The following is a 15,860-nucleotide window of genomic DNA, read 5'->3' on the forward strand; positions in this document are numbered from 1 at the left end:
CGTAGGGATACCAGCTACTGTGAAGCCCATGTGCCGCGAGCGTAGACCCATTTCTGGGAATTCACGTGTATCACAATTCATTTTATCTTGTTACTTTCAAGATTTTAAAAGGCTGGGGAGATGAACAGAAGTGTCACCCATGGGGATGTTCATTCATTAAATCATTCAGTTGGTCAGTGAGCAAATATCTCTGGAATCCCCGGTATTCGTGTGTCTGGAACACTGCTGTGCACAGAGACACAGTATTGTCCTGGAGAGTCCTGGCCATTTACTGGGGCGCTGTCCCCCACTGCTGTATGTGCGGCCTTTTTTGAATCATCACCCAAGTCATTAAGGGAGAATATTGCTCAGGTCAGTTCCCAGACAGAGCCCTGTGGCTGGCCGCTAGAGACCCCCTTCTGCATTGCCCTGGTCACTGGAATCGCTGCTGTGCGTATGAACAGAAGTTCAGACTGGCCGACAGTCTGCCCATGGTCACCTGTCTTCTCCACGAGTTTCCTGAAGAAAACTGAGAAGCGGACGAGTTTGACAGGTGTCTGTTGGTGCCGGTCCTGGGCTCTGCAGACGGAAGCGGCCCCACACAGCTGCGGGTGGGGAACACGGCGAGGCCCGCGGGCTGTGGACCCGCATCCTGGCAGGGCTGCAGGCCTGCCAGGTGAGTGTGGCTCACAGCCTTTCCTGAGGGGCACGGCCCCCAGGGCTCCTTCTGCTCACTACACCCAGGCAGGGCATCCTGGGGGAGGTGACATCAGACCCAGACCTCAAACAGGGTGGAGTTGCACCCCAAGAAGGGTAGGGGGGAACCCTTCTGGAAAGGTAAGCCGCAGGGCAAGGGGAGAGGGTGTCAAAGAGCACGGTCAGTGGGCGGCAGTGGGTGTTTGCAGGGGGATGGCAGGTAAGGACCAGAAGTGCTGGACTAGGGCAGCGGGGTGCTGCCTCAGTGGTGCTGAGAATCTTCAGGGGTCTCCACCAGCGGCTGGGCAGCACGTGATCTGAGGTTCAGGAAACCCCTCTTGTTTCCTTGGGAGTAGAGGCTGGGGAGCAGCTAGGAGGTGGGGGACCCAGGCCACGAGGGGCCAGTGCTCAGGAATGCTGGCTAATTGGCTCCAGGGGACATGAGGGAGCTTCTGGCTGGAGCTGTACATGAAACAGACGTGTGCCCTGTTCCAGGCATGTGCGGGATGGGCCGGAGGGAGGGAGCTGCTTCCGCGGGCGCCCGCTCTGGGCCCCACGTCCAGCACCTGGTTTCCCTGAACACCTTCTTTTACAGCCCTTGATTTACAGACAGGGAAGCCCAGGGCTGGGGAGGGTCCCAGCTCTGCCCCTGCCTGGCAGTGCCAACCCTCTGACTCCCAGCCTGGACTCTGAAGGCCCTGCCCTGTCCGGTGCTGGGGACAGTGGGTGTGGGTGGAGAGGGCAGGCACCCTGCCCTCTGGGACTGAGGCCCTGGGCTCACTGCACCAGCCCTAGCCTTTGGAAGATGAAAGAATCTTGACCTCTTTTCGTAGGTGGGACCCCTGGAGGTCTCATACCAGTGAGATTCCTTAGAAGGGCCTCACTGGTGTCCCGGCTGCGGCTCAGGCCGGCCTACTGCCTGAGTCTTCCATTCAACCTCCCAGCTTGGGCCCCTCGGGGGCTGTGGGAAGCCTCCCAGGAGCCCTGCGCACCTGGCTGGGAGCTCCTGTGAAGGCAGCATGGTCCCTGGTTCCCATTCTTAGGTCTGAGGTGCCAGGAACGTACACGGTGCAGGGGGAAGAAGCCTTGTGTTCAGGTCTGATGCCAGCCTTCGGCCTCTGCGGCTGCCTCCCGCCTGCTGTGGGCCCTGAGTTGGGGGTCTGTCTGCAAAAGCCCTTGTACTTCCTGGGCTCCAAGTAGGCCGCCCCAGCCTCCATGTCCTCAGCTCTGAACAGGGAAGAGGAGGGGATGGCACCCACTTTTGGGGTATGCGACTGAGCCTGGGGCCCTGCCTGAACGTGGACAGCCTGCTCCCCCTGGAGCCCACCCCAGCCCGCCTCTGCTGAAAGATCCTTCCTGGGCGTGCTGTCTGATCCGTGGGCTGCGATGCGTTAGTGGGTCGTGAAGTCAAGTTAGGGGGTCACAGCTAGAATATTAAAAAATGAAATAGAAGAATAGAATGGAATCAAATGATAGAATACAAAGGAAGGGAGCAGGACTGTGAGAGAAAGGCTACTGGGACTCCATGTCACTTACGGTCCCGGCCGGGGCTGGACTCCAGGCCGTGTGGGGTTGACTGTGGGCTCTGCCACCTGCGTGCTGGGGACAGCGGTTGGTTCCTTCCCACTGTTCCTCAATAGCCAGGATGGCAAGGACCATGACATACCCGCGCCCCCTGTCCCTCGAAATCCCTTATTGCAGCATGCACAGCCCCGGCCCTTCCTGATCACAGCAGTATTAAAGCTGGGATCATCTCGGGGCCTGGCTGATGATAAAACCACCCCAGGCTAGAGAGCTGGCGTCTCGGCAGGTGTGCAAAGAGACTCCGTGGGTGCAGAGGCAGTGCCAGGTGGAAGAAGGGGCCATTCTGGCTGGGCCGGGCATGGAGGCCCACGTGGAAGAGGGGGCAGCTGGGCCAAGGTGTGAAAGAGAGAGAGGCTTCCAGTGGGCGGCGGGGGCACTGCAGGGGGATTCCAGGCAGAGGCCCCCGGGAACAGAGGCTCAGCGATAGCTGTGCCCCCCTGGCCCTGCGCTGGGTATGACAGGGGGCTGCCCATTCGGGGTTGGACTGGACTTGCGGATGGGGGTCCTGTGGCCTCCTTCTCCTTCCCCCATCCCTCCCTCCCTCTGGCCCCTCCCCCTCCCCTTCTCTCCTGCCCCCTCTTCCTCCCTGCCCACCCCTTCACCTTTCCAGCTGTTGAAGAGCTGGGCTGGCCCTCCGGCCCGCTGCATGCTGACTGGTCCCAGGTGGGGCCTTCTCAGCCGCCCCCTGTCCCCCGTGCTCTCTCAGTTCCTACGCCGCCCTCCCCTCCAGCCATCCCAGTCCCTCAGCTCCCAGAAGAGGTGAGCCATAGCCACGGGGACAGGGCGGGCCACCAGCTCTCCTGTTCGGGTTCTCCCGGGGCTTCCTTAGAAGCACCTCACTGGTGTCCCGGCTCCGCCGGCTCTGGCTCAGGCCGGCCTGCCTGCAGTCGCCTCCCCCTGCCCATTCCCGTCCCCACCCCAGGGGTCCTGTCTCCCTGCCCCTGAGTCCTGAAGGGTGATGACGTTTGAGGGCATCTTCCCCAGGGAGCCCTCTGGACCTGTCTGGGGAGGGCACACCTCTTCTCGCCCCCAGCGGTCCCTCCACATCTGCCCCCACAGCTCGGGGACCAGCCAGCCTTCCAGGCTGGGGGTGCGGGCCCTCCTCTCGCTGATTCTGACCTGCCGACCTGAGCTCTCTGGGTTCCTGTGGCACCTGCACATAGTGGGTGCTCAGCAAGGAGAAGGGGTATCGTGCTGTCAGGAGAAAGAGGTCTCTCCCCAAGGACCCCAGTTCGCCCCTGGTTGCTCAGTGTCTCTTCCGGGGCAAGTCCTGTAGAGAGTTGCCTGGGCTCCAGGCGACCATTGTTCTGCAAGCACAGTTTGGAGACCAGGCGAAGCCAGGTGCAGGGAGCCCCGGTCAGTGTGCGATGGCAGGGCATGGGGTCTGTTCGGACCCACGGACTCCAAAGGGGCCTCACTTTGAAAAACTCATGGATGTTATGATGCCAAAAAAACAAAACTCATGGATGTCTTTTAAAACATACATTTCATTGTTTTTGAGCTCATTGAAATTGTTTACTGGTTTTGATTGCAACAGTGAGTGAATTAAAGTCCCTCTTTGTCAATTAATTTTATTGTTTTGGTGCTGTTCCCAATTTTTTTCCATGGGGTTAGAACCATCTTTGTTCAAGAACTTCTCTTCCCAGCCGGGCTCTCAACATCCCCTGAGTTGGGGTGGCCATCGCTGAGAGACCCACTGCATTTCCACAGACTGCTCTCTGGGGGGACTGGAATTCAGCTGATTTCAGTTTGAGGGGTTCGGGAAAGGCTGGTCCTGAGTAATAGAGGTCACTTGGGTTACAGGAGCGCCTGAGCTGGAGTGAGGGCCCTTCAGAGTCCCCTCTGTGATGCGGGAATCTGGTCTGGTCATCCCCAGTGAGTGGTCATCCAGCCCTAGCTTGCATACCTTCAGCCACAGGGAGCTCACTACCTCACTGAGCTGACTGGTGGGCCCCACCAGGAAGGCAGGGTTCCTGCTGCCTCTGGCAGAGCCCAAGAGGAAGCCTGCTCTTTGCGCAGTGGCGCTCCCAGAGCTCTCCCTGCCTACCTCCTGTGGCACAGCCCTCGCCCTCGGGAGCTCTGGTTGGGTGTAGGCTGGCACAGGGGAGGAAGCATATTGCCAAGGGCACCGTAGCCCTGGCCAGGGGCAGGGGCTGGGCTCTAGGCAGAAGCCAGGTCAGGAAAGTTGTGATGGACGAGCCGGACGAGGTCAGCCCTGCCCTGCGACAGGCGGGCAGTTGGGCAGGGGGCCCCGTGTGTGGAGCTGCTGCGGAAGGAGTCTGGCCTGCTTGGAGGCAGGGAGCACTGGGTGTGTGGGCGTCAGCGTGCAGCAGAGGTCGGACTGGGGAGGCGGGTGTGGGCAGACGGAAGGGCAATGGAGGACGCTGTCATTCGGGTGCGGTGCTGGGGCCCCTGACCCATTCTGCTTCCATGAGAAGAAAGCTCCTGATGCCCGCTTTGGGGGTGCTCTGGAAGCCTCAGGGCGCCAGGGCCAGGCCCAGCGCGACTGCTGGGTCCAGCGGCAGGCTGAGGACTCTGAGCTTCCTGTTGCAGGCTGGGGACAGCGGAGTGGTTTTTAGGAGCAGAGGAGCTGGGGAGGGAAGTTCCTACAGGGAGCTGTGCTCCAAGGGCACCCTAGGGCGGGTCCAGGGGCAACTGCAGGGCATAGACGAACTGTGCGTGCCAGGGTGCCCTGACCTGGCGGGAGTGATGGATCATCCCCTGGGTCCCGGCCCTGGGCAGGGCGATTCCTGACCATCTCATTTAATTCTCTCTACAACTGAAACATAGGTATGGAGACAAAGTTTACAAACGGGGGCCTCGTGGTGAGTGTTCTCAGCTGAGCAACGCAGAGTGACAAGAACTACCTGGGGCGGTGGTGTCCAGGGACACTGGTGAGCTCCAAGTGACAACGTGTGTCTGCCACGTGTCCAGGCATCCCCAGCCGTGAGTGGGGAGTGCTGGCACTTGTTGGTCACCTACAATATGCCAGGCAGTGTCGCAGACACACCTGCAAAATGAGTGAATGTGTGTGGTCGGACCACCTGGGTTCCAGTCCTGGTGTTACCACCTGCTGGGGGCTAGGCTAGGTGAAGGGTGAGGCCCTTTACCTTCTCTGTGCCTCCTGGTCCCTTCTGCAGAATGAGACCTAGCTGGTGCCTGTCTCGGAGACTTTGACGGCCCTTAGCAGGCTTATCCACGTAGCATCACTTGGCGCGGAGTAAGCGCTCAGCAAACGGTTCCTGTATGAGGAAAGTATGTTCAAAAAAGGTGCAGTGACTTTCCCAGGGTGGCCCTCCTAGCTGCGAGGCTCCTGAGCTCGGCTTTTGTCCTCTCCGTGCCCCTCCCACTTATGTTGATTCACGTCACACATGGAATGTCTCTATAAACTGTAGAGTTCCATAGGAACATGTGTCCAGAACACTTCAGAGGTGGCCTGGTCCATGGGAAGGGGCTTGGGGCAGGAGTGACCCCACGGGTACCAGCAGGGGATGTGGGACACTAAGGCCTGGCAGTGTGCCTGGGGGTGGGCAGAGGCACCACCATGGTGGATGGCATGAGACTTGGGGGCCAGTTGGATGCTGATGTTGGAGGCCAAGGACGAGTTGATGACACCCTGATTCTGATGTGCCGAGTCAGAGAAGGGGTAGGATACACCTTTTCTAGCAGAGGAATGACTGCTGTGCATCCCTGCCCAGGGAGGCCAGTGGGGGGGCTCTGACCCAGCTGACTCCAAGGAAGGAGAGTGGCTGGGCTTCAGTGGCTGCTGCTGTCTGGGGCGAGGGGACCCCAGCAGCAGGGGGTGGTTGGCTGCAGAGGCACTGCTGTCTCACTCTAGCAGGGGGCCCGAGGGGCACAGGTATGTGTCCACAGGAGTGCCAGCCTCTGGCCACCTGCAAGGTAAAAGAGGGAGGGACCGGTCACGGGGAGAGGACCCAGCTCTTTCTCCTGGTTTCTAAACAAGGTGAGGCCTGCAAGGGAAGGGGGAGGAGATATCTTAGCCAGACTGTGGGTCCCCTCCGTTTCTCCCCGTTCCCAGTCAGGATCCCAGCCTCGTTCTGAAACTAGGGGTAGAAAAGGAGACCAGATTTAGATTGAGTTTGAGATGACACTTAGACCTTCTTGAAGTTTAAGTAACGAACTGAAAGGGCCTGGAAAGGTATCGAATCTTCCCAAGATCTCACGACGGGCTGATAGGAGACAGAGTTGACAAGTGTGGCTGAAGGCAGTGACTAGAATATAACGTGACCAGTCATTACATCACTGAAGCTCTGTTTCATGCACTTTGGGGCACTGTTGATACGTGTGTATGTTTATAACTGTGATGCCTTCCTCATAGGTTGAAGCTTTTAACACTGTAAAATCTCCTGCTTTGTAGCTAGTAAAAATTTCTGCCTTCGAGTCTCTTTTGTTTGATAGAAGCCTAACCACCCCAGCTCTCTTGGTTAGTGTGTGTGATGTATTTCTTTTTTATCCTTTTGCTTTAAACCTGTTTATATCTTGGAATCTAGGGTATTTCTTTTGTGGACAGCATGTAGTTGGATATACTTTTGAATTTTTGTCCATTCTGCCAATTTTTGCCTATTGATTATAGTATGCAGTCAATTTCTATTTAATTATTAATAAGGTAGAATGTAAGTCTGCCATTTTGCTCTTTGTTTTCTGTAGGCATTATGTCTTTTTTTGTGCCTTGATTCTTCAATTATTGCATTTTGTGTTTAAATAGGTATTTTCTAGTATACAACTTTGATTCATTACTGTTTCCTTCACTCTCTATATTTTTTAAATTATTTTCTTTGTAGTTGTCCTGGGGATTATAGTTAACATCTTAGCTTTAAAAAGTCTGGTATGGATTGATACCAACTTAATTTCAATGGTACAAAAACTGCTCCAATATAGTTCCATTCCCTCTCTCTTCATTTGTACTATTATTATCATATAAGTTACATCTTTATATATTATACGGCCTTCAACACTGTTCTATTATTATTGCTTTATTCAGTTGTCTTTTAAATCAGACAAAAGAAAAGGGTTTCAAATAAAACACATTTACACTCTCTTATATATTTGCCTATTTGGTACCTTTCCTGGAACTCTATTCTTCATGTGGATTTGAGTTCCTTTTGAATGTCCTTTTGTTTCAGCCTGCAGGACTCCATTTAGTATTTCTTGTAGGGCAAGTCTGCTAGCAATGAATTATTTCAGTTTCTGTTTATCTGAGAATGTGTAAATTTTTTCCTTTGTTTTCAAAGGATAGTTTTGATGGATACTGATTCTCGGTTGATGGTCTTTTTCTTTCAGCTCTTTGAGCATGCCATCCCACTGCCTTCTGGCCCCCATTGTTCGGATGAGAAGTCAGCTGTTATTCTTACTGAGGATTCCTTCTACATCAGGTGTCACTCTTCTCTCGCATCTTTCAGGATTCCGTTTTTGTTTCTGACTTTCAGTAGGTTAACTATGACGTGTCTAGGTGTGCATCTCTTTGAGTTTACCCTGCTTGGAAAGTGTGCAGCTTGTCTGTTGTGCAGATTACTGTTCTCATCAAATTTTGTAAGTCTTTGGCTATTGTTTCTTTAGATATTCTTTCTGCCCTTTTCTCCTCTCCTAGAACTCCAATGAAATAAGTGGTGGATCTTTTATTATGGTCTCACAGGTCTCTGGGGCTCTGTTCACTTTTTCCTCCCTAATTCTGTTTCCTTTCTGTTTCGCACACTAGGTAATCTCAGTTGACCTGTCTTCAAGTTCACAGATTCTTTCTTCTGCTAGTTCAGATTTGCTGTTGAGCCCTCCTGGATTTTTCACTTGTTGTACTTTGCAAACCCAGAATTTCTATTAAAAAACATTTTTTTTTCTATCTCTTTGCTGATATATATTTAATAAGACACCATTGTCATGCTTCCCTTTAATTCTTTAGACATGTTTCTTTTATTCTTTGAACACATTTATAACAGCTGACTTAGTCCCTCTACTAATCTCTGACTTCCTCAAAGAATTTCTATTACTAACTGCTTTTTATTTCTGTGGATGGGCCATACTTTCCTGTGTCTTCTGGAATTTTCTGTTGAAAACTACATATTAAAAATGATATATTTTAGCAACTCTGGGAGTTAAATTCCTCCTTACCATCCAAGATTTAATGTTGTCGCCTTTTCTTCTCATTGCTGCTGTCTTCCTACTCACTGGATGAGTTCTGCAGTCTGTATTCTTGCTATAATATGGCCAAGAAGTCTCTGCTTGGTTAGCTTACTGGTCAGCTAATTATTGGACAGAGATTTCCTTCAATGCCTTAAGCCAATACCTCTCTCAGTTTTTACTGAGAGAATCTATGGGTTGGGGTGCACGATGCCCAAGCAAACATTTCACACCTCCATCTTAGCCTTCAGTCTCTGCTTGTGTTGCCTTGAGGTCAGCCAGGAGTGAGAGATTAGGTCCATCTCAAGTGTTCCCTGATAATGTGTACAGCCCTGTATATGTGTGTCACTTTCTAGATTCCCAAGAATATGTCAGAGCTTTTCAAAGCCTCCTATTTCCAGTTTTTCCTTTTTAGTTTTTTGGTCAGCCTCTTGTTAGCCCCAACTGGTAATGCCACATAAGGCAGTTGCAATGTTAAAAAAAAATTGCCTGTGATTACTTTCAACAAATGCCCAGGGGATATGGCTTCTCACTGAGCAAGCTCTGAGTCAGGTCAAATAAAGACAAGCTGTGGGGAGGGAACTTTTCAGGGAGCTGCCAGGCAGGTCAAAAAGTGGCAGTTCTTTGGGGATGGTGTATAGGGAGCTCCAAACATACCCTGCCCCCTTCTGTGGCTGCTAGGACACCATTTGCACAGCTATCACAATTACTGGGCTATTGGTTTTCAGGCTATGGTGGGGTTGGAGACAGCGAGATGGGACTAGCACAAGTTAAAACACCATAAAGCTTTTCTTTCTTACTGAAATGTAGTCATTTTTCTTGAACAAACACTTCTTAGATTGTTGCAAGCCTATAGTTAATTTCCAGAATTTCAAAAAGTTGATTTTGATACTTCTGCCAGTGTTCCCATTTTTTTTTTTTTTTATGGAGAAGCATATTTTTGAAGGCCCCCACTCTGCCATTCGGGAGGTTGGCCACCCATCAGTGAAGTCCTGTGACCTCAGAACTGGGCTCAGGGCTGGGCCCAGCAGCAGCAGCTGCGATCCACCTCTGCTGAAGGGCCAGAGTGAGGGGAACAGGGAGATTCTGGATATGGCTGGGCGAGAGGCTCAGGAATTGACCCTACCCTAGGGCGCATTCATCCTAGCCTGGATGTTTGCAGCCCTGGCTGTGACCATCAGCCCAATAGTGGAGAACAGATGCGGCTTCAGGGTCAGAGAAATGGGGGTGGGAATCTCAGCGTTGCCACTCACTAGCTGTGTGACCTGGGGCAAACCACGTGACCTCTCTGAGCACTTTCTTCATCCAGGAAAATGGGAGTGATCATTCCTAGCAGCTGGGCATGCTGTGAGAAAAGATTTGTGTTAGGAAAGGGAACAGTGAAGGCTCTTCTTCATGTTTGAACCTTTGCAGAGCCTAGCCAAGTCACATTGATTTCTGGTCTTTTTTTGTGGTATGAATAAAATCCCAAGGGCCAGAAATGGTGTGCTTTTGGCTAAAACACAAGTGGTTATTAGCAACAGAGACAAATTGGAAACCATTGGATTCCCTATTTAGCCTATTTAAGTGAAGAACTTATGACCCATCTACTTGAAGTTCATGAAGAATTGAAAATGATGTGTATGAAGAATTGTCATTGGCAATGTAATGGCATAAGCATTTTCTTATAAGTAGAAAAAAGAAGCCTATGTAATCGCTAATACAGAGTTCGCTCTCAGCAGAAGGTATATTTAGGAAAAGGACTCAGAAAAAACAACAAAATCTCACAGGTGGGGTTGTGGGTAATTCCTTCCTGCTCCTGTAGACTTACTTTTTTCCCTTCATGATTCTCCTCAGCGAGCAAATATTATTTCTACAATTAGCAAATTACAAAATGGGAAAATCTAAAAAGTGGAAAATAAAGTGAAGTAGCTAGACATCTCGGAGATAAATCAGCAAGGGTTAGATGGGTGGGGAGGCTTCCGTCCTGTTTTGCCGTTCAGTCTCTGATGTCTGCAAGGTCAGGTAACTTGCCCAAGGTCACACAGCCAGACGTGGAGGAGGTGGCCCCAGGACCTGGGTCTTCTCCAACAGTTGTGACAGGGTAATTATGACCAGAAAGCACCCCCCTCGGAGATGCCACTCTGCTCCCGTTGCTGGTGGTGCCCCGTGCTGGACAGTGATGGAAACGGGTGGTGACAGATTTAAGAGAGTCCACCCAGGGACTGTCACCCTTGGCTTTATTGGGAAGGGAATCAAGGACAGTGCTGTGGTCAGGCATGATTTTCTTGCTGTGGGGCTGGTACAAAGAAGCTTAAATCGGTGGGCAGTTGCCTCTGGGGACCCAGTGGGCTTCCATCCAAGCTGTACAGTGCTTGGCGATCCACCCACCTTTCCGTCTCCCACCAGGCCCAGGAATGGGTGCAAGCTCAGAGCCAGAGTTCATGTTAGGGCTGGAGCGGCCGGAGCACGCAAACCCCAGGTCTGGGCTTCTGCAGTGCAGATTTCAGGGCCTGCTTCCAGGGCCCTGATTCCGTGGGGCGGGGCAGGGCCCGGATGCTGTACTTCCACCAGCACCATATGGGTTGCCGTGAATGGTGTGTGGCTGTGCTTTCAGAAGCACTGAGCCCCGGGGCGCAGGAGTGGTGCCTCAGAAGGAAGGGATGTGGGGTTTGCAGAACAACGTGGGGGTGGCCTGGGCTGGCCTGGGAGTGAAGATGACCACCACTGGGGCTTCTCGGTGCTTGGCCCCGGGCGGTGTCCGTCACACACAATGCCCACCTCGCCGGGCTGTGGAAAGGAGGTGGGGGTTTCTTTCCCTGAGACAGATGGGGACACCAAGGCTCACAGAGGCTGAGCGGTCTGTTCAGCCACACGGGCAGGGTGAGCACCCCAAGTCCGACTTTGGACCAGACAGCGCTGGGCCCCCTGAATGTCGGTTCCATCCTGCGAGCAGAGCAGGGCCAGGCCTTCCTGCTGCAATGCCCGCCTGTTTTTTCCAGCAGGTTGTCCTGGGGGGAATGGCATTCTGGGGGTAGGCTTTGACTGGGGGCACGGTGAGGATGGGGGAGGGGATTAAGTTCCCGCCGATTTTTGTTGAGGGCCTACTGTGTGCTGTAGGCCTGTGTTGTCACTTCTTGTCAGCTGCTCTGAGGAGGAAGTTCGGTAATGGACGGCGCCATTGTGCTGTTTCAGTGTTCACACAGTACCTACCTGGCACCGCTTTATCAGAGTTCAAGTGCGTTGCCAGGATACGTCCTCCCAGACACCCCGGGCAGTAGGAACAATCTCGTCCCCAAGGGATGGAGGGGAAACTGAGTCTCGGTGCTCCTCCCAGGCGTGCCCCTCAAAGGCCCCCTTGCACAGTGCAGACTCCCCAGGTCAGCATGTGGGGTCTCCAGTGGAACCCTGCGGAGGCCAGAGGGGACCTCACCTGCAGTGGCCACGGAAGATGAGCCAGCTGTCACTGTCCCGGGGCCAAGTGGGGAGAGCCAGTCCCGGCAGAGAGCATGGCTGTGCAGACAGCCTGTCTGCTCATCCCCTCCCAGGACGGGTGGCCCTCCCTGGTCGGGTCCCTGGGCCGTGGCTGAGCCCCCACAGCCTGTACCAGCAGCTCCTGGACACCAAGCCACTAACAAGACAGTCAGGGCTGCTGTCATGGGCCTCATCTGCACACAGCTGGGCAGCCACTGTAATCAAAGGGCCCTGTGGTGCTGGAGAGATGACTCGACACCAGTGTCTGTTTATAAACGCTTCCTGCTGGAGGTGTCTGGGCGGGCCCTTCTCCACGGGGCGGGCGGGTGTGTGTGTGTACACCTCCCCCTTTCCCCAAGTGCGGAGCCCAGGGCTGGACCCCCGTCCTCAGTCGCAGGTCAGGCAGGGGCTCAGCATGTGAGATCCTGAATAAGCGACAGCCTCTCTGTGCCTCAGTTCCTCATCTGTGAGCCTGGATGGCATCGGCCTGCCCGGCAGCTCTTCTCTTTTATCCTGGGCAACACCCTCATGATGACGGTGTCTTCTGCTGACAGCGCAGCCGATTTACGGCTTTTAGGACAGAGCCTGATGCAGAACGCGCTCCTCCTCATCACGTGCCATCACCATCCTCGTCACCACCTGTGTTGTCTTGGCTATCTGGGGCTCCCCAGTGCCCAGCATGTGCCCTGTTGAATGCAGGAATTAAATAAGGTTCCCAGATGTGCCAGGCACTGGGAACGCAGAGGTGAAAGATGCTACCACTCCATCCCCTGAGATGTTAAGGAGGAGATGCCCGGCCTGGACCGTGCAGTCTGTTCACGTAGAGGCGGGTGTCCACCCTCTGGACAACTTCGGGCTGTCTGGCCCTGGGGTCAGGGCCCTTAGCCTTCCTCTCACCCACTTGGATGCCCCCAACTGCTTCTTTGCTGCCTTCCCTTCTTCCTGCCCTGCTCCGCTGGCTGGGGGCAGAGGGCTAGGCACAGCTCCTAGTCTCCCTGAGGGACAGGGCACCCTGCTTTGTCATAGCTGGACAGCCTTACCCCTACAGCGGTGCCCTTGGGATGGGGGTTTGAGGCAGGCAAGGTCTGGGTTTGAATCCCTGCTTTGCCATGTCAACAGCGGGTGACCTCGTGCTTGTTACTAACCTCTGAGCTTCAGTTTCCTCATTTAAAATATGGGACTTGTCCCTCCTATAGGAACCGTGCTGGAGCCTGCCTGGCATCTGTTGTGCACTTAATGGTTGCTATCTGTTCAGTTATTTATTCCTTTCACAGTTTTACTGAGGGTCTACTATACCCCAGACTCTGGCCATGAACCAGACAGGCTTCTGCGTGCTCTGGGATGGGCTCCAGATGCCCAGCTCTGCCCACCCCGGCCGCCCACGCTGCCTTCAGGGCACTGCATGCAGCAGAGGAGTGGCACAGATGGTGACCTGAGTCAGGGCCCAGCTGCCACTGCCCCGGATCCCGGCCAGCGTATCTTCTACCCATTCACACGTCACCTCCTGTGCCCCAGGAGGTGCCCCTTCAGTGAAGCCCCTGAAAGTCCTAGGCAAAACAGAGGTCTCCCACACACCAGGAGAGGGTCCTCTCTCTGAGGGTCCAGGGCAGGCCTGGCAGATTTGTTTCCTTATGGTCAACCCTCTGCCCCTGTGCTCAAAGGTCCAATTTACTTACAGCCTCAGTTCTGTGTGGGATGGTACTGGGCTAACACCAAAGGGCCCCTCCCCTGTCCAGTGTCGGCAAGTAGCTCCCTCCTGCTGCCAGGCTTGGCCCTTGGGCTCCGGGAACCGGTCAGGGTGGGAGCCTGCACTTGAGGTGCCCTTGCTGGTCTGGGTGGGGACTGACGGCCCAGCAGAAGAGCTGCCCCCCCCAGGGCAGACAGACCGGCAGCCTGTGGAGAGGGCCCTCTACAGGGGTGGGCAGGTGTGAGAAATCTTGAGCGATGGGGCAGTCCTGCAGGGCTGGTAACACTGGACTCGCTGTCCCCACGGCCTGTGGGCCAAGGGGAATGAGGGCTACGGGGAGGGCGAACAGTGGGTCCTGGCACCCAGACACACATGCCTCCTTGCTGGGAGGCCAGGGAAGACTTAGCAGTATGGCAGGGGCCGCGCACACTTCTGTCTGTGGCCCATTCAGGAAGCATCTGCACGCCTGCCTTCTGGAGAAGAGGAGGGCACGTCCCTGCCCCCCAGACTGCCATCCCTCGAGGCCATAAATGGCTGCAGCCACACAGCGGCTGCTCCTCAGGTGGCACACACTCTCCCCTTCGTCGGGGTTTCCACCCGCTTCTGACCTCTCAGAGAAGGCCTGCTGCCTCGTGACTGGCTCTTCTCTAGTCCCGAAGCCACTCAGCCTGAGACCACCAGCCTGAGGAAGCCAGGAAGCAGGGGTGTCTTGACTCAGCACTGTGGGTCCCCTCTGCTGAGCAGAAAGGGAGGGAACCCACCGGTGAGTGTGGATCAGAGGAGGGGTACTCAAAGCCAGGAGCATAGCTTGTGCAAAGGCCCTGAAGCATAAAGCAGGAGAAACAGGAATCAGATATGCCTGTGACAAGCTCATTTCAACATTTATAGTGTGTGTTGAAAACTGAAAGGCAAAAATCAAAGACCCAGGGGGTCCAGGGTGAGGCTTCTGACCTTAGGGAGGCCTGTGCCTGGCGCTCTGTCTATTATCTTACCCTCACCGCGAGCCTTTGGGGGAACTGTGGGCGCTTGGTCCCCAGCACGGACCACAGTGCAGATGCTGAAGCACGCACCAGAAGTCACAGCAATACACCTGTTTGCTATGCTGTGTAAGGGACGGTCTGGGGGATTCATGGCTCTGGGCCATGATTGTGTGAGTGTGTCTGTGTGTGTCTGCCTGCGTGCATGCCCTTCCTCAGGCACCGGGCACAGCCTTTTTCGGAGAGGCTGCCAGGGGCGTCCTGAGGCAGCCGAGGGCGGCCCACATATCGGTGCTGTGTCCCTGGGAAGGCGGCTTGGCTGAAATCACTTAGTCCCCACAACTCCTGGAGCCGAGAGGTTTGGCCCCATGATTCGTGATTCGCCAACAAGAAAACCGAGGACAGAAAGGTGATGTGCCACGCATGGTTCTATTGATTTTATAAGCACTCATGTTTAATGTGTATTTACTATTCAAATTAGGCAAGGAGTGAGTGGGGCTTCTAATATTATTCGGTTGTATCTCACCTCTTTTCTATTGCTTGCCAAGAGTTTCTGGGCCTCAAAGGTGTGTGAGTGTGTCTGCACGTGTGCGTACCTGAGGGCTTGTGTCTGTGTGTGTGTGCGCATGTGCACGGGCCATCAGCTTGTATAGCGGGCTGCACTGAGCCACCCCCGACACATGCCAGGCCTCACCCCACTGCCACTGGGGTGTCCTCAGGATCACACAGTTAACTACGTCCCTGAGACCCGCTTTCCTCCCCTGGCCACCCAGCGGATGTGGGACCGGGTACAGGAGGTTTGGTGCACCATCCTGTCCATGTCTGTACCAGCAGGAGGGTCTCCCCAGGTCTTGTGGGGAAAGGTAAACAGGGTGGGCGGTCAGTCTGCACCTACTTGCTCTTTAGGTTCGGCCCCTCCACTGGTCAGCAATGATCTCCCCAGTGCTAATTGTGAATGGGGGGGCGCAGCACACACCTCCCCAAGCAGCGCTGGCCTCATACAGCCCAGGACCTTCTCCTGTATCTCAGGTGCTGTGTGCCAGCACAGGCTCTTTCCTGTGTGGCCACCCAGGGGCCCAGGCCCCCAGCAGCCAGAGGCTGCAGCCGCCCTGAGACACGGAGTCCTCTCCATCCTCGGGCAGCGCAGGGTGGGAGACCGCAGACTCAGAGACTGAGGGGCAGGATCATGAGGCCAGTTTTCATGCGCCAGGCCTGGAACCCCGCTGGCTGGCATCGAGTCATACAACCATGTCTACTTGCAAGGGACTGAGTGGGCCAGCTGCGTGCCATGGAGCAGGAAAGCTCCCACATGTGGGTGGACACTGGCAGTCTTGGCTAGAAGACCTGCTTCT

At 54.6% G+C, this 15,860-nt stretch overlaps 1 protein-coding gene across 1 annotated transcript in view; it reads left to right on the top strand.

Moving 5' to 3' along the window:
• Positions 1–15,860, top strand: part of KCNK9 (potassium two pore domain channel subfamily K member 9) — an 84,531-nt gene that overhangs the window by 43,217 nt on the left and 25,454 nt on the right. The window lies entirely within an intron of this gene.

Source organism: Manis javanica, chromosome 2 (genome assembly GCF_040802235.1).
Source record: "Manis javanica isolate MJ-LG chromosome 2, MJ_LKY, whole genome shotgun sequence".
In the NCBI taxonomy this organism is placed as follows: domain Eukaryota; kingdom Metazoa; phylum Chordata; class Mammalia; order Pholidota; family Manidae; genus Manis; species Manis javanica.